The 21,302-nt window shown below is 55.9% G+C and overlaps 1 long non-coding RNA gene across 1 annotated transcript; it reads left to right on the forward strand.

Annotated features, from left to right (window-relative positions):
* Positions 1–5,594: 5,594 nt before the first annotated feature.
* LOC123349499 lies at positions 5,595–12,262 on the forward strand. The gene is made up of 4 exons (XR_006573571.1): positions 5,595–5,655; positions 10,162–10,266; positions 11,268–11,494; positions 11,602–12,262. It is a non-coding gene; the product is annotated as an uncharacterized LOC123349499 (long non-coding RNA).
* Positions 12,263–21,302: the final 9,040 nt, after the last annotated feature.

Consider the following 21,302-nt stretch of genomic DNA (forward strand, 5'->3'; position numbering starts at 1 on the left):
TGTCTAGATTGCGCAGGTCCATTTCTTCCAGATCCTCTTCCTGGGGCTGAGACTCTTGCCCTGCTCCGCTCCACTGGCCTGAGGAGTCTTCTGCAAGCACAGGAAATAACCCAAGAAAGAGTCTTCGGTTCCCAAAGCTCTACTGAGGCGTGAGCTCTTGCTCTCCTTGCCTCCCGCTCCCATCTGCTCTGCATCACCCCCAGTGAATGAACAGAAATGGATTCAACACCTATGGATCAATAGGCTGGTTACACCCATTTCCGCATCACTCTAGCACCCAGTACCACAGTAGGAGTCTCTTGCACTCCTCCCACATCTCCTCTCTTGCAGGCTTTTGAGACCAAGCCTGTTGGGATGCACACCTGCCCAGATGTGACCAGATTCAGTCATATTCCTACATACAAATGGTTAACCTTGTCTAAAGACCAAAAATACTTTCTACATTTCAAACAGTAATTATCCCATATTTAACTGGTGTCCAAGCGGGGCTTAAAACAGGTCTTTGCATTAAAAAGGTTGTCCAAAAATTGTGTAATTGTAAACATTAGAGAGCTTGGTTATTGCTTAAAAACAAGTTCAACTTGAAATGAATTTTATAAACAATTTCTTAATAATTTGGAGCATCCTTGGAAGTTTTATTACCGGGGGCATGAATAATTAACAATCAAACCTAGGGTCTTCACTTTAAAGTGTTAGTTTCCACATTATTCTGAATAATGAGGATTTTCAGCCACATATTTATATATTTACTATGAAACAAGCAATGTTTGTCCTTATTGGAGCATTTGTGAGCTTTGCTTTAGGGTTAAAGCTATTGAAAAAGAAAAGCAAACAGGGTGAGGCAGTGAAGTAGCTGCCTACTCTGTAACGCCTCCATCACATACACTTGCTGGTAAATCGCCACTGGAAAAACACTCTCTTTCCCAATTTGGAAGTTAAGATTCTGTTCACAACCGGAACAGTGAATGGAAGTTAAGATGCTCTGGTACTCGCTCGATTAGAGTCCAACCAGGAACAGTGAGCAGAAGTAAAGTTTCCTCCCGTTCTATAATTGATGGGGTGGGGTGGCGGCAGGGACAAGGGGAATTGAGAATGGGGGGTGCCTGATGTGTTGGGGTATGGAGTTCCCTAATTCAGCTCCACAGGCTGGGTCCGGTGCAGAGCATGGCATGGCAGGTAATAAAGGTAATAAAGGCAGGGAGATGACATCTCCCATAATGCCGGGGCCCTTTCACAGCAAGGGTGTCACCTCCCCATGGTAGCACGGATTCCCACCTACTCCTCCTGCTTTCGCCTGACAACAGCACCACCCTTCACGGCACCACCTCATGGCAACTTCTGCTTCTGGACTCGCACCGGAAATGGGAAGTCCAGCTGGGCCTGGCAGTGGCTGACAGAAAATGGAGACAGGCGCCACTGCCACTCCCATGGTGCCACAGGGCCCACCATGGCTGGTGGGAGATAGATAAATGTCTGTGTACCTCCCCAGCACTATGTCTCCTTTAGTGCTTGTGCCCGCCCCTCCCCCCGTCCTGCTTAGTCTGGGTGTTCCTTACCGGAGCACACTGTGTGTCCCAGGCATGTTCTGTCTCACCTTTGGGTCCAGCCTAACAGGGGTGTCTCTCCCCATCCTCCCACCAGTAACTTCTCCCCCAACGCACACAGGACAGGGAGCTGGCTGGTGCCCTTCTATAAAAGGACTGCTCTGTGCAACAGAAACCAGCCTAGTCCCCGCCCCGCAGGCTGGGAGCTTGCTGCTGCCTTCAACCGCATCACAAGTTACAAGAGGGGGCAGGGATAAAATCCCCACTGACTAAACAGGATGGGGTGAAGCATGTCACCAGGCCATAATATTCTGGATAACCCCTTGATGACCATTTTAGGATCATCCTCTCATGTGGCCTTCCTTGCCTCTGGCTAGCTGTGATGACGAGAGGGGGATGGTGTCCCCCTTCCTCTGGCTCCCCTGGCTGGCAGAGCCTAGTGCTACTACCTTGGCATGTCAGCTGGGGAGCAGAGCTCTTACCTCTGCTAATCAGGGGTTAGCCCCACAGCCAGTGAGGGGATGAGGTAGGGCTCAGTTGCTAATTTTGGGCCTGGGATTGCCCACTTTACAGGCTCAAATTTGGGGGGGAGGCTGTGGTCCCCCCCAATCACGCACACCTTAAAGTAGGGAAATGTCCCTCACCTACTTATAATTGCACCCTAAATAACCTCTGGGATACTTTATTTTTGTTCTCAGAAGGTGCGCAGCACCATGTGATCGGAGCTGACTGTCACAGAGTCCCCAAATCACGGAGTCCTCAGGTTATGTTCTGGAACTTCTCCATACAAGGCCAGTCAGGACTCTGGGGGACCCTCCGCCTTGTGAGCGCACTGTCTCCAGGGCAAGATGCTTACACAGCTTCGATCTTCCTGGATCTGAGCATCCCCTTCCACACTGTGCGCTTCCTGCAGCGAGTCCACCCGGACGGGGCCCTGCACCCCAACTCGGCAGTCAGCACTGACTCTCAGCCAGCTAGTAAAACAGAAGGTTTATTAGTTGACAGGAATGCAGCGGGTACAATAGAACTTGTTAGCAGAGAAATCAGTGACTTTCAGCCAAGTCCATCCAGAAGCTCTGGATCCCCGCTCTACCAGTCCTCCCAAGCAGACTGCCTAGCTTCCAGCAACCCGACCTCCGGCACCCCCCATTGCTCCGCCTCCTTGGCTTTGTCCTGCTTGCCAGGCAAGTCACCTGGGCGTCACTTGGGTGTAGTCCCCATCCTGGGTATCAGGTTACAAAGAGCACCAGTCATAGCATATGTGCAGGCAGCTGGAGCAGCCTCACCTGCCCCAGAGGTCTCAGCCAAAGTCACACACCCCTATTCCCACCACCGAGGTATTAGTGCAGCATGCAGGGAAACTGAGGCACACGCAGTATTCATGCAAAACAGTAAAATTCACATAGGTAAGACAACAGTAAGACACACATACACCATCACAAGGGAAAATCCCCACTTTGTCACACTGACGCTTTAGATTCCTGCTGTCTCTGTCTTGGTACATCATTTCACCCCACTTCTCTATACTAGCCTATCTTTTTTTCTTTCTCTCTAGTCTGTTCCAAGTCTGGCCGGCCTTAAAAATGACTCAGCTCTGTTATACGCTGTACTCGGCACCACAGGCTGAAGCAGCGTGAGCAGCATCTCTCTGGGAATGAGAAAGCTACAGTGAGATGTTCTCCCAAGTCCATTGCATGAGTCAGGATCCAGGGGCCGAAAACGCTAGCTGTCCTTGTGTCCTGCCTGCAGCATCTGAGACAGAAGCGTCTGTTCTTTTCCGTCCCTCCTGGGTGGCTGCCATGACAGCAGTGCTAACCTTAACAAAAATGACTGTGGATCTGCTATTCCATATTTAACGGCCTTTCCCGTTCCTCCAGAAAAGCTATTGGGGGCAGATCTGATGGGGCTATGGCACCAGCTGAGGGGTTGCCTCTTCTTGCTAGCAGGAGATTTGGGGCATGATTTTCCACACTTACACTGTTGACGATCAGTATTAACTCAGTGGAGTTGCATCAGTCTGAATGAGAGGAAAGTTGACCCATGCAGATGAGCTGTTTCTTAATGAGACAGTGTGTGTGGGGGGCGGGTGGAGAAAAGGGGAAACTGAAAGGAGAGATAGTAATATGTAAGCAGAACAGCAAGAGATGAGTGTGAATCTCTGTCACGGAGTGTGGGGGAGTCAAGGCCCTGCACCCCCACCATGACTCTCAGCCAGCCGGTAAAGCAGGTTTATTTAGACGACAGGAACACAGTCCAAGACAGGTTTTGCAGGCACAGACAACAGGATCCTCCCCAATTAGATCCATCTTGGGGTCCCAGGAGCACCACTGCCCCCTTGGGGGGTCAGAGCCCTGTCTGTGCTTCCCTCCATTCCCCAGCCAGCTCCTGAAAACCCCCTCACTCCCCAGCGTCTCCTCCCCCAGGCCTTTGTTCAGCTTCCCAGGCAGAGGTGTCACCTGGCCTCTAACCCCTTCCTGGGTTCTCACATTACATGCTCAGGCATCTTCCCTCAAGGCCAGTCTCCCATCTCCCAGTGCAGACCTTTCTCCCAGGCCAACCCCCCCCACGCAGCATTCACAGACCACAGTAAACAGGGGCTGCTCTAGGAATGCGGCCGCCCCAAGCAGGGCGGCGCGCCGCAGGGGGCGAGCTACCGGTTGCCGGTCCCCTGACTTCGGGGGACCTCTTGTAGACGTGCCTGCGGAGGGTCCGGTGGTCCCGCGCCTCCGGTGGACCTCCCGCAGGCCTGACCGCGGAAGGTCCGCCGGAGCCGCCTGCCGCCCTGCCGGGAAAATGCGCACTGGGGTCTGGAGCCGGCCCTGACAGTAAGAACAGTCCCAGTGCGTCACACTCTCATTTTCTGTCTCTGAGTGACCTTGGCACCAAGCGCCCTGCTCTTCGCTGACCTTGGCTCTTAGCGTCCCAGGCTTGATGTGACCTTCCTGCTTTGCAGGCTTAAGCTTCTTATTCTGTCAGTCACCATTTCTTTCCCCTTTCCTTTTGTCCTATTTTAAGGAGCAAATCCCTTACGCGAATAGGAGGAGGAAGCAATTGCCCTGAATGGGGAATGAAATTTACCAGGCAACCACAGAGATAGATTCTGGTCTCATTTACACTAATGTCCCAACATTGGCATCCATCGAGTTACTCCTGTTTTACACCAAACTTGAGATCAGAATCAGGCCCTTTGCCTCCCCTGACACTGTTCTTCCATGATTGGCCCTGCACCTTATCTTGGGATGGGGCAAGGTGGGTCAGTCCGAGAGAAAAACCAGAGGGCCCAATTCATTACCTCACCTGCATCCATGGAAAAGGAGTGGAAATTGCTCCCAAATCAGAGTGGCAGGGTTTTTTTCCATTTTTAAAAAGCCCTCCCATTGGCTCTTTTGATCAGAGGCCCAACTCCCTTTCTTTTACCTATGCAGGGAGGCTTTTTTAACCCTTTACAGGTAAAACAAGCAGAGAACAGCCACCAAGAGGGACTTTATAGCTAACTGGCTGGCTGGGTGTCCACAAAAGGGAGCTACGCCCGCCCCCCCATTTATCACAGCAGCCAACAGGGAAGTGGGAGGGAGGCACTCCTAGGCCTGGCCTACACTGGGGGGGGGGGGGATCGATGTAAGATACACAACTTCAGCTAGGGGAATAGCTTGCCTGAAGTCGAAGTCTCTTATTTCGACTTACCTCCCGTCCTCGCGGCGTGGGATCGACGGCCGCGGCTCCCCCTGTCGACTCCGCTACCGCCGCTCGCCCTGGTGGAGTTCTGGGGTTGATGGGAGTGCGTTCGGGGATTGATATATCACGTCTAGATGAGAAGCGATCTATCGATCCCTGATAAACCGATCGCTCCCCGTAGACATACCCTTAGAGCCGGCATGTCCCCTCTGTTTCTCCCTTGCTGCTTGGGCAGAAGCGGAAAGGGAGCAAAAGATGCCCGGCAGAAGGGTTTTGCGCTCGGCCTTGAGGATTAAGCCCGAGCCCCCGGCATGGCTGCTGGGAGATGGATTTTTGTGTCGCAGCCAGCGCACACTTCGGGCCACCAGCTGAACACACTGAGGCCAGCAGGGACAGCTCGGAAGCGGCAAAAGGGTTCCTTTGAGGGTCCAAGGAGGTAGTATAGGGTCAATACCGTCCCTGGGTGGGCTCAAATCACCATCCTTTGGGTTAACAGCTGAATGCGCTGACCCAGTGTGCTCCACCACAGCCATTGAGCCCTCCTAACCCCCAAACCCATCCCCCACAGCCCCCCATTCCCTGCCACAGCCCGCAAACCCATCCCCCATAGCCTCAGATTCCCTGCCACAGCCCGCAAACCCATCCCCCATAGCCCCAGATTCCCTGCCACAGGGCTCTAACCCGATCCCCACAACCCCACATTCCATGCCACAGCGCTCCAACCCATCCCCCACAGCCCCCCATTCCGTGCCACAGCGCTCAAACCCTTCCCGCACAGCCCCCAATCCCTGCCACAGCCCGCAAACCCATCTCCCAGAGCCCCCCATTCCCTGCCACAGCGCTCAAACCCATCCCCCACAGCCCCCCATTCCCTGCCACAGCCCACAAACCCATCCCCCACAGCCCCCCATTCCCTGCCACAGCGCTCAAACCCATCCCGCACAGCCCCCCATTCCCTGCCACAGCGCTCAAACCCATCCCCCATAGCCCCATCATAGCTGCTTCGTTCCCTGCCACAGAGCTCGAACCCGATCCCCACAGCCCCACATTCCATGCCACAGCGCTCCAACCCATCCCCCACAGCCCCCATTCCCTGCCACAGCCCGCAAACCCTTCCCCCACAGCCCCCAATTCCCTGCCACAGCCCGCAAACCCATACCCCAGAGCCCCCCATTCCCTGCCACAGCGCTCAAACCCATCCCCCACAGCCCCCCATTCCCTGCCACAGCCCGCAAACCCATCCCCCACAGCCCCCCATTCCCTGCCACAGCGCTCAAACCCATCCCCCACAGCCCCCCATTCCCTGCCACAGCCCACAAACCCATCCCCCACAGCCCCCCATTCCCTGCCACAGCGCTCAAACCCACCCCCACAGCTGCCCATTCCCTGCCAGAGCGCTGAAACCCATCCCCCAGAGCCCCATCACAGCCACCTTATTTCCTCAGCACAGCGCTCAAACCCATCCCCCACTGCCCTCCATTCCCTTCCACAGCGATGAAACCCATCCCCCACAGCCCCATCGCAGCCAACTCGTTCCCTGCCACAGCGTTCAAACCCATCCCCCACAGCCCCCCATTCCGTTCCACAGCCCTCAAACCCGACTACCATAGCACACCATTCCCTGCCACAAAACTCAAACCGATCCCCCAGAGCACACCAAACCCTACCACAGAGCTCAAACCCATTCCCCACAGCCCCCCATTTCCTTCCACAGCGCTCAAACCCATCCACCATATCGCCATCACAGCTGCCTCGTTCCCTACTACAACGCTCAAGCCCATCCCCCACAGCCCCCCATTCCCATACACAGACCTCAAACCCATACCCCACAGGACCCCATTCCCTCGCACAGCTCTCAAACCCATCCCCCACAGCCCCCCATTCTCTGCCACAGCGCTGACACCCATGCCCCAGAGCCACATCACAGCCGCCTCATTCCCTGCCACAGCGCTCAAACCCATCCCCCACAGATCCCCATTCCCTGCCACAGCCCGCAAACCCTTCCCCCACAGCCCCCGATTCCCGTCTACACCGCTCAAACCCATCCCACCAGACCCCCATTCTCTGCCACAGCCCTATAATCCATCCCCCACAGCCCCCCATTCCCAGCGCTCAAACCCATCCCCCACAGCCCCATCACTGCCGCCTCGTTCCCTGCCACAGCGCTCAAACCCATCCCCCACAGCCCTCCATTCCCTGCCACCGCGCTCACACCCATCCCCCACAGCCCCCCATTCCCTGCCAGAGCGCTCAAACCCATCCCCCACAGCCCCCCATTCCCTGCCACAGCGCTCAAACCCATCCCCCACAGCCCTCCATTCCCTGCCACCGCGCTCAAACCCACCCCCACAGCCCCCATTCCCTGCCAGAGCGCTCAAACCCATCCCCCACAGCCCCCCATTCCCTGCCACAGCGCTCAAACCCATCCCCCACAGCCCCATCACAGCCACCTCGTTCCCTGCCACAGCACTCAAACCCATCCCCCACATCCGCACACTCCCTGCCACAGCACTCAAACCCATCCCTTACAGCCCCCATTTCCTGCCACAGCCCTCAAACCCATCCCCCACAGCCCCATCACATCCACCTTGTTTCCTCGCACAGCGCTCAAACCCATCCCCCACTGCCCTCCATTCCCTGCCACAGACCTGAAACCCATCCCCACAGCCCCATCACAGCTGCCTCATTCCCTGCCACACTGCTCAAACCCATCCCCCACAGTCCCCCATTCCCTGCCACAGCGCTCAAACCCATCCCTCATAGGCCTCCATTCACTGCCACAGCGCTCAAACCCATCCCCCACAGCCACCCATTCCGTGCCACAGCCCTCAAACGCATCCCTCATAGTCCTCCATTCACTGCCACAGACCTGAAACCCATCCCCCACAGCCACATCACAGCCGCCTCGTTCCCTGCCACACCGCTCAAACCCATCCCCCACAGCCACCCACTCCCTGCCACACTGCTCAAACCCATCCCCCACAGTCCCCCATTCCCTGCCACAGCGGTCAAACCCATCCCCCACAGCCACCCATTACCTGCCACAGCCCTCAAATCTGACCCCAAAGCCCTCCTTTCCCTTCCACAGCGATGAAACCCATTCCCCCAGTTCCATCACAGCCAAATCGTTCCCTGCCACAGCACTCAAACCCACCCCCACAGCCCCCATTCCGTTCCACAGCCCTCAAACCCATTCCCAATAGGCCCCCATTCCCTGCCACAGCACTCAAACCCGACCACCATAGCCCCCCATTCGCTGCCACAAAACTCAAACCGATCCCCCACAGCACACCAAACCCTACCACAGAGCTCAAAACCATCCCCCACAGCCCCCCATTTCCTTCCACAGCGCTCAAACCCATCCACCACAGCCCCATCACAGCTGCCTCGTTCCCTACCACAACGCTCAAGTCAATCCCCCACAGCCCCCCATTCCCATACACAGACCTCAAAGCCATCCCCCACAGCCTCATCACAGCCGCCTAATTCCCTCGCACAGCTCTCAAACCCATCCCACACAGCCCCCCATTCCCTGCCACAGCGCTCAAACCCTTCCCTAACATCCCCCCGTTCCCTTCCACAGCGCTCAAACCCATCCCCCACAACCCCATCACAGCCGCCGAGATCTATGCGGCAGCGCAGAAACCCATCCCCCACAGCCCCCCATTCCCTGCCTCAGCACTCAAACCCACCCCACAGACCCCATTTCCCTGCCAGAGTGCTGAAACCCATCCCCCACAGTCCCCCATTCTCTGCCACAGCGCTCAAACCCATCCCCCACAGCCCCCATTCCCTGCCACAGCGCTCAAACCCATCTCCCACAGCCCCACATTCCCTGCCAATGCGCTCAAACCCATCCCCCACAGGACCCCATTCTGTGCAACAGCGCTCAAACCCGACCCCACAGCCCCCCATTCCCTTCCACAGACCTCAAACCCATCCCCCACAGGACCCCATTCCCTGCCACAGCGCTCAAACCCATCCCCCACAGCCCCCATTCCCTGCCACAGCACTCAAACCCACCCCCACAGCTGCCCATTCCCTGCCAGAGCGCTCAAACCCATCCCCCAGAGCCCCATCACAGCCACCTTATTTCCTCAGCACAGCGCTCAAACCCATTCCCCACTGCCCTCCATTCCCTTCCACAGCGATGAAACCCATCCCCCACAGCCCCATCAGAGCCAACTCGTTCCCTGCCACAGCGTTCAAACCCGACCACCATAGCCCACCATTCCCTGCCACAAAACTCAAACCGATCCCCCAGAGCACACCAAACCCTACCACAGAGCTCAAACCCATCCCCCACAGGCCCCCATTCCCTGCCACAGGTCTCTAACCCATCCCCCACAGGCCCCCGTTCCCTGCCACGGTTCTCAAACGTGAGCCCCACAGCCCCATTGCCCAGCTGGGTTTCTTACCCCTCTTCTGCAGGAAGAGCCTGTGCAGCCCATAGATCTCGCCCCTGGCTTGCCGGCTGATGTTATTGGCTGGGTGAGATACATAGAGACCCAGCTGCAGCACAAAGTCGCCTGCCTTGGGGAAGTCGGAGGAGCTCTGGTGGCAGGAAGAGGAGAGGGGAATCCATCAACATTCTCCCTTCAGCCCCCAGCTCCCCTGGGCCAGAGCTTTTGTCCTCACGGCTGTTCCATCCATGCTACCAAGTCCTTTACAGCTGGGGTCAAGGGGGGGGGGGTCAAGGGCATGTTCATGGATCAGGCGTTTCAGAGTAAATAGACCAGCCCCAAGACTGACCATTGTCCCAGCCTGGAGAGACAATGAGCTTGTGCCCAGCAAGACGTGGGCAGTGTCATGAGTCCCCTTTTCCAATTAGCTATTCTTCCACCCTGAGCACAAAGTCTCAGCCCCATGGAGAGGGGAAGAGGCTCCTTTGTAGAGCACGTACGCCTGCCCGCTGACCCTCCCCTGTCTCCTTTTCCCGCAGCACATCCATTTCAGGGTCCTCTCCAAAAAAACCCAGGAGAGAGCCAGGGCCATACAGAGCAGTGCTGCCCTGCTCAAATTTGCCACCTCCCTGCCTGCATTTGAGGTAAGTGACCTTTGACCCCAGTATCCTGCAGAGTCAGGGCTTGAGTCAAGTTCCTCATCCCTTGGCTAATTGGTCCCCCCTGGGTCCGTAAGGGACTGCATTCCATAGGGCAGTGGCTGGCAGATTTGTGCCTGGCCTCCGGGCCCTTGTTATTCTGGAGCAGCTAGGCAGCGAGTGCTCAGCCAGGGGCGAGATCTATGGGCTGCACAGGCTCTTCCTGCAGAAGAGGGGTAAGAAACCCAGCTGGGCAATGGGACCCCATGGAAACGAGCCTCTCGGAGGCTAGCTCCCGCTGGCCATTGGGACGCCTCTAGAGCTAAGGCCTCTTATTTAGACCCACTGTAGCGGGGCAGAGGAACCCCAATAGAAACAAGCCCACCCCTCCTTTGAGACTTCCTCAGCTGGGCAATGGGACCCTACAGAAAGAAGCCCCCTCCTCTGAGACCCACCCCACCTTAGATGATGACTCTTTCTCTGCCCCTCTCTCTGAATTAGGGAGGTGAATGTGAAAGTGCCAGGGAAATTGGCTGCTTTATCTCAGAGCCCAGCTCTGTCCCCCAGTCCAGGGAAATCAGCCCTGACGGGGCAGCTAGCTAGTGAGGGGACAGGAATGGAACTATTGAGGCATGTGGAGGGACAGAGCCCATCATGAGGGCAGGAGCTGAAGCAGGAACCACAGGGAAAGGACACAAAGCTTGTAGGATGTCAGCAGCTGGGCCTGACTTCAGTGGGTGGGGGTGGGGGGTTCTCGGTATTAGACGCCACCATGAACAGGCACCCACTCCCAGAGCACAATGGCCATAAGGGTCCCATGATTACTGCGATGACTGAAACAAATCCCCCTTCCGGTACTAAACCACCTGGCGGGGACCCTGCGAGTCCATTGGTCCATGGATGCCACGAGGACCCCGGCCAGTGTGTACCCAGCAATGGGAACAGAAGGAAACAGGCACTGAAACCGGAATGCCAAATGGCCCAAATGGTGTGTCCTTCTCCCCCAGGGCTGAACATCAGAGAGGCAAGAGAGCTGTGGTGTCGGGACGGGCTCCAGGACACCGAGCGCCTGGGCTATAGGAACATGGCCAGGATGGGGGGAGGTAAGGACTCTCCACCGGTGCTCAGGTGTGGCGCTGTCTCCCCCCCACCCCTGCAGTGAGCGTGTCATGGATACAGGGCAAGAGCCTGCTACTTGTTTCCAGCAGAGTATGTGAGGCTCATGGGAATGTCAGTGAGGTGAAAAAAAAAAAAACAGGAGTACTTGTGGCACCTTAAAGACTAACAAATTTATTGTAGCATGAGTTTTCGTGAGCTAAAGCTCACTTCTTCGGATGCAAGGTGAGGTGAGGCATGGGAATGATCCAGATCTGAAAGACCCCTAATCTCTAGCAGGTGAGCTGCAGGAGAGATTGCTGCTGGGAGCAGTAGTGTCCTTTTTTGTCTGTATGAGTTGGGTTCCAGAGTGCGCAGACACATTTCCAGCATCTCATGACACCTGCGGTGAATCCTGCTCCAGAAAGAGCTATTCGAGGCCTCAGTGCCTGCAACCTCTTACTTACCAAGGGGGGCTCCTTGGTCAATGGGTTGGCTGCCCCAGGACTCTTATCCACCTTGTGAGCCACTAGAGGGATTTGGAGCCTGGTTCTGGACAATTGCAAGGGCTCTGGTGCTGTAGGTTTTAGGTCTTCGGCAGACCAATGAAGAACTTTCCTCCAAGTGGCGCTTCTGGCCATACACGACCCCCAGCTCCATGTCAGCCAGGCTAAATAACCTACCTTGAGAGGTAAGTAAAATTGTGGCCACATGTAGACATCACAGGAATTGGTGGGGATTGACCCAGGGTCCTTCAGCACAAGCCCCTCTCACTCACTGTCAACAAATCCAGCTCCACTCACTAGACCACACCCCATTGCAGAGCCCCAGATTTCAGGAGCCCTGATTCTCAGACCCAGGCCTCACATCACAAGGCCAAACCTCCTCCCATTCTGGGCGCTGTAGAAGGGACCATTGGGAAAAAGCCACTCTACATTCCCCCTGTCAGAGACTACGGCCACGGGTGACAAGTGAATGAGCTGAGATCTCCCCTGTGGGAATCCGAGGGGCTGCACATTTGGGGTTTCACAGGGACGGCGTCTGGCAGCCATTGACAGAGTGTTCCTGGGAGGAGATTTTCCGTCTCTAACCAAGGGTTTCTGTTCCCCCAGATCTCAGCCGCTCAGCAGAATGCGGGAGAGCTGAGTGCTGATGGGCTAGAGGGGTCCCAGGAGTCGCTGTGCAGCAGGGGCAGGGTCTGCAGTCCCCATGGGCCAAACCCTGTGCTCCAGACAATCCAGGCTGTTTCCCTGGATTGCAAAGGGGACTTTAGCTTGGGGAATCGGTTGCTGGTGCCTATGTCCACAGCTGGGATGTTTTCATGAGGCTACTCAATGGTCCACGAGAGAGAGGAGGAGCCTCTTATGTACCTCAGTCCAGTCCGCTGGTGCCTGGACTGATTGACACCAGCTTATCAGGGAGCTTCCTATTTCCTGCTGCTTCCCTGAACCCGCTTGAGGAGAACAGACAGTCAACTGAAGTAATAGGAGCCGGTTAGGCCCTTAAGAGGCTGAGATCTTCCCTCACTCAGGCCCTGCTACCAGCCTGCTTATTTGTCCCCTTCAAGTGAGTGTTGAGAGCCACTCTAGCTGGCACAGAACAGCAGTCATGAGTGAAAGAAGAAAACGCCCCCCTGGGGCAACATTCAGAAAAAGGAAGAAAGCAAAGGAAGCTTTTCTATCTAAGCAGGAAGGAGCTCTCCTGAGATACAGAGACACACATGTTCACGCTGAGCCTTCCGGCCCCAATGAGGATGTGAGTGGTGAGGAGATGCCTGATCTTCCAGTTAGTCAGAGTGCAGGTGACCTGGAGCTACTGCAGCATCCATATCTCCATCTCATGGATGTAACCATGCACATTCCTGAAGAAAAGTGTAGCTCAGAGAAGAGTGTGGTGGAGGCACAAGAAACAGCTGCTGCTGAGTTTAGTTCCTTAAATCTAGATGATCCAGGACTGTGGACCCACTTGAGCAATAGCCTGAAGGACTTCCTTGTACTGCATGGGCCACAGCAAGTGAAAAACTTCACGTTCCCCAAAGACAATGAAAATAGAAATTTCCATCCAACACATTCCTGGTGTGAAATCCCCAATGGTGACAAAGTGGAGAGGCCAGGGCTTAGGTACTCAAAACCCCAGAATGCTGCATACTGGTTTTGTTGCAAACTCCTCCAGTCTAATGTTCCAGCCACATTGTGTTCTACAGGAACAAAGGACTGGAAAAAATCTGGCTAGAACTGTGGGATGCCATGGGAGGGCAGCAACTCACCAGAGAGCATTCCATAGGTGGAAAGAACTTGAGAGGAGCCTAAGGCCTGGTCTACACTAGGACTTTAATTCGAATTTAGCAGCGTTAATTCAAATTAACCGTGCACCCGTCCACACCAGGAAGCCATTTAGTTCGACCTAGCGGGCTCTTTAGTTCGAATTCGGTACTCCACCCCGACGAGGGGAGTAGCGCTAAATTCAACATGGCTATGTCGAATTAGGCTAGGTGTGGATGCAAATCGAACTTACTAGCTCCGGGAGCTATCCCACACTGCACCACTCTGTTGACGCTCTGGACAGCAGTCCGAGCTCGGATGCTCTGACCAGCCACACAGGAAAAGTCCCGGGAAAATTTGAATTCCTTTTCCTGTCTGGACAGTTAGAATCTCATTTCGTGGTTGGACATCGGGGCGAGCTCAGCAGCACCGGCAGCGATGAAGAGCTCTCCAGCAGAGGAGTTCATGTAATCTCTGAATAGAAAGAGGGACCCAGCATAGACTGACCGGGAACTCTTGGATCTGATCGGAGTGAGGGGCGAGGAGTCTCTGATTTCGGAGCTGCGCTCCAAAAAACGGAATGCAAAGACCTACGAGAAGGTCTCCAAAGCCATGAGAGACAGAGGATACAGCCGGGATGCAACGCAGCGCCGCGTGAAAATCAAGGACCCCAGACAAGGCTACCAAAAAATCAAAGCGGCAAACGGACGCTACGGAGCCTGCCACCACTGCCCCACCAGTGACCATGGACTCTGACGATGGGACAGTGTCGACGGCCAGTTCCTCGGCGATGTTCACGGACGGGGAAGATGAAGAAGAGTTTCTGGAGGACGAGGCAGGCGACAGCACTTACAACGCTGGTTTCCCCGACAGCCAGGATCTCTTCATCACCGTCACGGAGATCCCCTACCAACCCTCCCCGGCCATTAACCCGGATCCTGAATCAGGGGAAGGAGCAGTCGGTAAGTGCTTTAACCATGTAAACTTTTATTCTTAATATAACAGGAATCTGAAGTATGTGAAAAGGAGGTCTCTCTATATATGGGGATAGAACAGAAATCCTCCTGGGAGATCTCCACGAACCTCTCCTGGAGGTAATCGAAAAGCCTCCGCAGGAGGTTCCTGGGGAGAGCTGCCTTATTGGGTGCTCCGTGGTAGCACACTTTTCCGCGCCAGGCTTTCATGAGGTACTCAGGGAACATTGGCTCCCCGAGCACGGCTGCGTAGGGCCCTGGTTTGTGCTGGCTTTCACGCAGCATGTGCTCTCTATCTCCTTCAGTGACCGTCCTCAGGGTGATCTCGCTCGGAGACTCCTGCATGTAATTAGGGGAATTACTGTAATGTTACGCCTGGTCCAAATTATTTTAAAAAAATCTCCGGACAGACGGCATAGCAGAGACTCAGCACGCTGCTGCGTGACGAGTGTAATGGAAAGCCAAAGATTCAAATGGACGCTCATGGAGGGGGGGGGACTGAGGACGCAAGGTATCCCACAGTTCCTGCTGTCTCCGAAAAGGATTTGCATTCTTGGCTGAGCTCCAAATGCTTCTAGGGTCAAAAACAGTGTCCGCGGTGGGTCAGGGCATAGCTCGGCAATATACGCAGCCCCCCAACCACCCCCAGAAGTGAAAGGGAAAACAATCCTCTCTTGACTCTTTTACATGTCACCCTATCTTTACTGAATGCTGCAGATAGACGCGATGGTGCAGCACTCAACACCAACATCCTTGCTCCCCCCACGCTATGGATGGCTGATGGTACAATACAACTGGTATCCGTCGTCGTCATCATCAGCCTATTGCCACATGGGGCAGTGCAAAAGGACTGGTAACCATGCAGACTACCATCCGTTAGGTCGATCAAGGGTGCCTGGCCCTAATTTTTCCGGTAGATGGTACAATATGGCTGATAACCATCGTCATCATCGCCACAGGGGGCTGAGCTTCATCAGCCCCCAACCCTTCATGTGTAAAGAAAAGATTCAATTGCCCCTGGACTAGCAGCAGGATGCTGGGCTCCTCTCCTCCACACTCCTTAATGTCCTATCTGGACTATCATAGCAGCTGGAGGCTGCCTTCCACTCATTTCTCACTAACAAGTCACTGTGTCTTATTCCTGCATTCTTTATTACTTCATCACACAAGTGGGGGGACAATGCTATGGTAGCCCAGGAAGGCTGGGGAAGAATGGAATGAACAGGTGGGGTTGTTGCAGGAGCACCCCCTGTGAATAGCATACAGCTCATAATCTATGCAGGATCTGACACAGAGCAGCTGTGCTCTCTGGTTCTCTGATACAGTGGTTCTCTAGTACACTTGCCCATATTCTAGGCAGGACTGATTCTATTTTTAGATACCAAAAAGGAGGGATTGACTCAGGGAGTCATTCCCAATTTTGGCTTTTGCGCCCCTCGCTAAGAGCAGCCAGGGGCACTTATGACAGCAGCAAATGGTGCAGTGCAAAAGGACTGGTAACCATGACCATCTTATTACTAATTTATGGTGTGGTAGATGGTACAATATGGCTGGTAACCATCTCTGCTGTCATGCAAAAGCAAAAGCAGGCTGCTGTGTAGCGCTGCTGGACCGCCTCTGTCAGCGGCATCTAGTACACATACGGTGACAGCAGGGCTGGCTCTAGGTTTTTTGCCGCCCCAAGCAAAATTTTTTTTGGCTCCCCCCCCCCCCGCCCCCAGACATGAGCCCCCCCTGCCCACCAGTACCCCCCACTCACACCCCCTGTTGCCCCAGCACTGGCCTCCCCCCCAAATGTGGGATCCGCTACCAGCACACTGCAGCCGAGCCCTGGCCCAGCTGCGACTCTGTCCCCATGCGGGTGGAGCTGCTGGGCAGCACGGAGCGGGAGTACTTCCAGGTGACGGCACGGCTACGGGGTGGCGCAAAGAACACGGCCCCCTCCCTGGGCTTCGCAGCACTGCTGGTGGCCAAGGTGGATCAGTTCGTGCTCACCGCCCTCACCTTCGACATGTTGGCGGCCAAAGACCTGGAGAGCCCCCTGGACCTGCTGCTCTTCAGCCTCACGGTGCCCTGGCCCAGCCCTGGCAGGAGGGAAGGCGAGGATCTCCGGCTGCGGGGCTACCTGCTCAGCACCGACGAACCCAGTCGGCCGCTCACCTCCTCACACACTCCAGGAGCCCCTCGCCACCATCGCAGCCCGGGCTCGGCTCCAGGGGACCCCGTTTCCCTCCCTCCCCGGCTCCTCACACACACTGGGTAGGGCCGCCCAGAGGATTCAGGGCAAAGCAATTTTGGGGGCCCCTTCCATAAAAAAAAGTTGCAATACTATAGTAACATGTATTTGGAAATGTAAAAAATAACTAGTGAAAATTAATTTGTAATAATTTGAAAATACACCAAATACATTATTTAAAAACATTAAATGCTTTACTGGTCTGTATACATTTGCAATTACAAAATGGGCTGTTGCTGGGTGATGGTGATGGTTGGTGCCAATGGGCTGTCACTTGCCTGGAGGTGGTGCTGCTGTTGCCCAGGGCTGGGTGGGGAGCTGGGCTCTGGGGGGTGCCCGGCTCACAGGGGCTGGGCTCAGGACTGTGAGGAGATGGGGTCGGAGGTTGTCTGGCTCAGAGGGGCTCGCCTCAGAGCAGGGGGTCTGGGGTGGGGGGATGGAGCCGGAGGGTGCCCACCTCAGAGCAGCTGGGCTCAGAGCTGGGGGTCAGGGCAGTGGGGGATGGGGTCGGGGGTGTCCGGATCAGAGGTGCTGGGCTCAGAGCTAGGGATCAGGGCTGTGGGGGGAATGGGGTCAGGGAGGTGTCAGGATCAGAGGGGCTGGGCTCGGAGCTGGGGGTCAGGCCTGTGAGGGGACGGGTGTGAGCCGGGAGTCTGGATCAGAGGGGCTGGGCTCGGAGCTGGGGGTCAGGGCTGTGGGGGATGGGGTCAGGGGTGCCCAGCTCAGAGGGGCTGGGCTCAGAGCTGGGGGTCAGGGCTGTGGGGGGAATGGGGTGAGGGGGGTGTCTGGATCAGAGGGGCTGGGGTCGGAGCTGGGGGTCAGGGCTGGGGGGGTAATGGGGTGAGGGGGGTGTCTGGATCAGAGGGGCTGGGCTCGGAGCTGGGGGTCAGGGCTGTGGGGGGAATGGGGTCAGGGGGGTGCCCAGCTCAGAGGGGCTGGGCTCAGAGCTGGGGGTCAGGGCTGTGGGGGGAATGGGGTCGGGGGGTGTCCGGATCAGAGGGGCTGGGCTCGGAGCTGGGAGTCAGGGCTGTGGGGGGAATGGGATGAGGGGGGGTGTCTGGATCAGAGGGGCTGGGCTCAGAGCTGGGGGTCAGGGCTGTGAGGGGGATGGGGCTGTGGGGGTGCCCATGTCCTAGGGGCTGGGCTTGGAGCTGGGGGTCAGGGCTGTGAGGGGGATGGGGCTGGGGGGGTGCCCAGGTCCTAGGGGCTGGGCTTGGAGCTGGGGGTCAGGGCTGGGCCTGTGGGGTAATGGGGTCAGGGGGTGCCTGACAAACACCTCCCTGAGACCCCCCAATCCAACCCCCCTTCCCTGGCCCCTGACCGCCCCCCCCACAGAACCTGTGCCCCCAGAGTGTCCCCAGGACTCCCTGCCCCTTAGCCAACCCCCGGCCCCGGCTGCTTACTCCAGGCAGCTTACCCCCGGCTCACCGCGCGGCAGCCGCATGGCTCCAGAGGGGGCTGAGCTCTTCCCCGCTCAGAGCCGCGTGGGGAGGGGGCAGGGCCGCATGCTCTAGGCTGAGCTCAGCTGTCTCCACTCGGCCCGGAGCTTGTAGCCCCGCCCCCTGACCACGCAGCTCTGAGCGGGGCGGGGCTCAGCCCCGCCCCCCCAGGCAAACTGCTGCCGGGCTGTTTAGGACCCGGGGAACAAGCGGAGGAGGAGCGGCCCGTCCTCTGCAACCAGGCGGGGCCGCGCTACCGGTAAGGGACCCCCCCTCTCCCCCAAGCGGAGCCGGTAGCGCGGCCCTGCCTGGCTGCAAGGGACGGGCCGCTCCTCGGCTCGCAGCGGCAGGATGAGCTGGGGCCCCAGCCCCAGCCTTTTGCCGCCCCCTATATTTTGCCGCCCTAGGCAGCAGCTTGTTTTGCTGGTGCCTAGAGCCGCCCCTGGGTGACAGGCACAAAAGGCAAAACAGGCTCCATGGTTTCCACGCTGTGGCATCTGCCAGGGCAATCCAGGGAAAACGGGCTTGAAATGATTGTCTGCTGTAGCTTTCCCGGAGGAAGGGATGACTGACGACATTTACCCAGTACCACCCGCGAAAATGGTTTTTGCTCCATCAGGCACTGGGATCTCAACCCAGAATTCACAGAGACAGATTAGACTGTGTTCATTCTTCGCAAAAATTTATCTTGGCAAGGAATTCACTCCCTTTTTCCCATCACACAGCTTCGACTGTCTCCAGACTCGCCACAGCATCCCCCTCACAGAGGCTGGCAAAGATTAGGCGGCGAAAGAAAAAGACACGGGACGAGATGTTCGCTGAACTTATGGGCTGCTCCCGAGACGAGGCGGACCAGCAGAGCCAGTGGAGGGAGACCCTCTCTCTGTATCAGCGCTCACTCAGCGAACGGGAGGAGAGGTGGCGTGAGGAAGACAAGCAGGCGACTCAAACGCTGCTTGGACTAATGAGAGAGCAAATGGACACGCTCCTGCGCCTTGTGCATGTTCTGCAGGACCTCCGGCAGGAGGACAGAGCCCCCCTGCAGTGTATCTGCAACCGCCCTCCCCCGCCACAAAGTCCCATACCCCCCTCACCCAAAATAACCAGAAGGAGGGGCGCCAGAGGCCGTGTAAACTGTCACTGCACCCCAGCAGAGTGCTCAAGTACCGAAAAGCTCTCATAGCCTAAATTTTGAAAAGTCCTTTCCTTCCCGCCTCACCCAAGCCCCCATCCCAGTTTCATCCCCTAACTGTCTAGTTGATAATAAAAAATACTTTTCTGTTAATTACTGTTTCCGTCATGTTCTTTTAGAGGAGACTGTGTTTGAAGGGGGGGAAGGGGGTTGGTAATTTGACAGGACAATCACCTTTACCAGGGTACAGACATGGGGGCAGGATCAGCAGCAGGTCACACACACACTGCAGTCAGTACGCACCCTGGTCGGTATGGGAGGTGGTTTGCAGGTTCTGTGTGGGTGGGGGGGTACGTGACTTTGTAGCGGGAGAGGGGGGTTACAGATCTCATGCAACGGTCCCTGTCCTGGACCACAGAGCCACGCAGCAGAGGAATCTGTATCCGTCCTCCCCCGCCAAAAGGCCACATAGCCCCCGCACACAGAGTCCCAAAAAGGAGGGATGGCAGGCTCCGTTGAAACATCCAGTCCGGCACTGCAGACCGCTCTGGGAGCAGGAGCCTGTCATTCCTCGAGTTTACAGGTGGTCTTTACATCACCGCACACCCTACCCAGCACAGTCCGTGTCCCAGTTTCAACCCTGTAACGCAAAGTCATCAATAAAGAAACCTTTGTAAAGTTACAGTGGAACATGTATTTTATTTTTAAACGTGTGTTGGAAGTTGGGGAAGCGGGGTGGGCGGGGTATGTAACTGCAGATGCTAGTCAACAGTAACTTGGTAAAGAAACAGGGGCAGCTTCAGCTTCTCTGTAAAGAAACTGAACAGTCACAGGTCACGCTGCTCGCTGCTCGCTGGTACTTGAAGAGTTCCTTGTCGCTGTGAAAGGCGCCTGCACAGAGCTTCATGAGCCAGGGCATTAGCGGGTAGGCTGGGTCCCCGACGATCACTATAGGCATCTGCACATCCCCAAGACTTATTTTGTGGTCCGGGAAGAAACTACCTTCCTGCAGGCGTCTAAACAGACCAGAGTTCCTGAAAACACGCACGTCATGAACTTTGCCTGGCCACCCGATGTTGATGTTGGTAAAACGTCCCCCATGGTCCACCAGTGCTCGCAGCACCATTGAAAAGTAGCCCTATTTCTCAGCAGCTGACTGTGGAAGAGGTGGACGATAAGGTGCGAGGAGTTGGCAACGGCCATAACTGCAGCGGGATCCGTGCTCAAAGTGCTGTGGCGCCCGCGCTGTCACTGAGCAGAAAAGTGCACAAACAGATTGCCTGCAGGCGCTTTCAGGGAGGGAGGAAGGGAGGGCGTGATTGACGGTTCAATGATGACAGTTACCCAAAACCACCCTCGACACATTTTTCCCCCCAGCATGCATTGGGGGGGGGAAATCCCAGGATTCCAATGGGCAGCGGGGAGTGCGGGAACTGTGGGATAGCTTCCCACAGTGCACCGCTTCCAAAGTCGACACTGGCCCCGTTACTGTGGACTCACACAGTCGAACTAGTGTATTTAGTGTGGATACACAACTTCGACTTCATAAGGTCGATTCCACAAATTCGAATTAAGTTGATTCGAAATAGTCTTGTAGTGTAGACGTACCCTAAGATTAAAGGCCACCATAGATGATCAGCATGAAGAGAAGATTGCATCAGAGTTCAGAAAAGGCTCTTTGCCATTGTGAGAGGGCTTGCTACGCAAAACCTAGCACTGTGTGGCACTTCAGATCAGCTGCATGTGCCAAACAATGGAAACTTCTGCATAGAACATCCTCACCGCACAAGTTCCCCAATCCACAACCCTTTCTTTAATCATAATCATAATTCATAATAAACAAATGACTATTCATCAAAAGAAAGAAAGAATGTCCTAGTTCTTACATCTCCTGCTTTCTTTGTA

This window comes from Mauremys mutica, chromosome 14 (genome assembly GCF_020497125.1).
Source record: "Mauremys mutica isolate MM-2020 ecotype Southern chromosome 14, ASM2049712v1, whole genome shotgun sequence".
NCBI classification, from domain to species: domain Eukaryota; kingdom Metazoa; phylum Chordata; order Testudines; family Geoemydidae; genus Mauremys; species Mauremys mutica.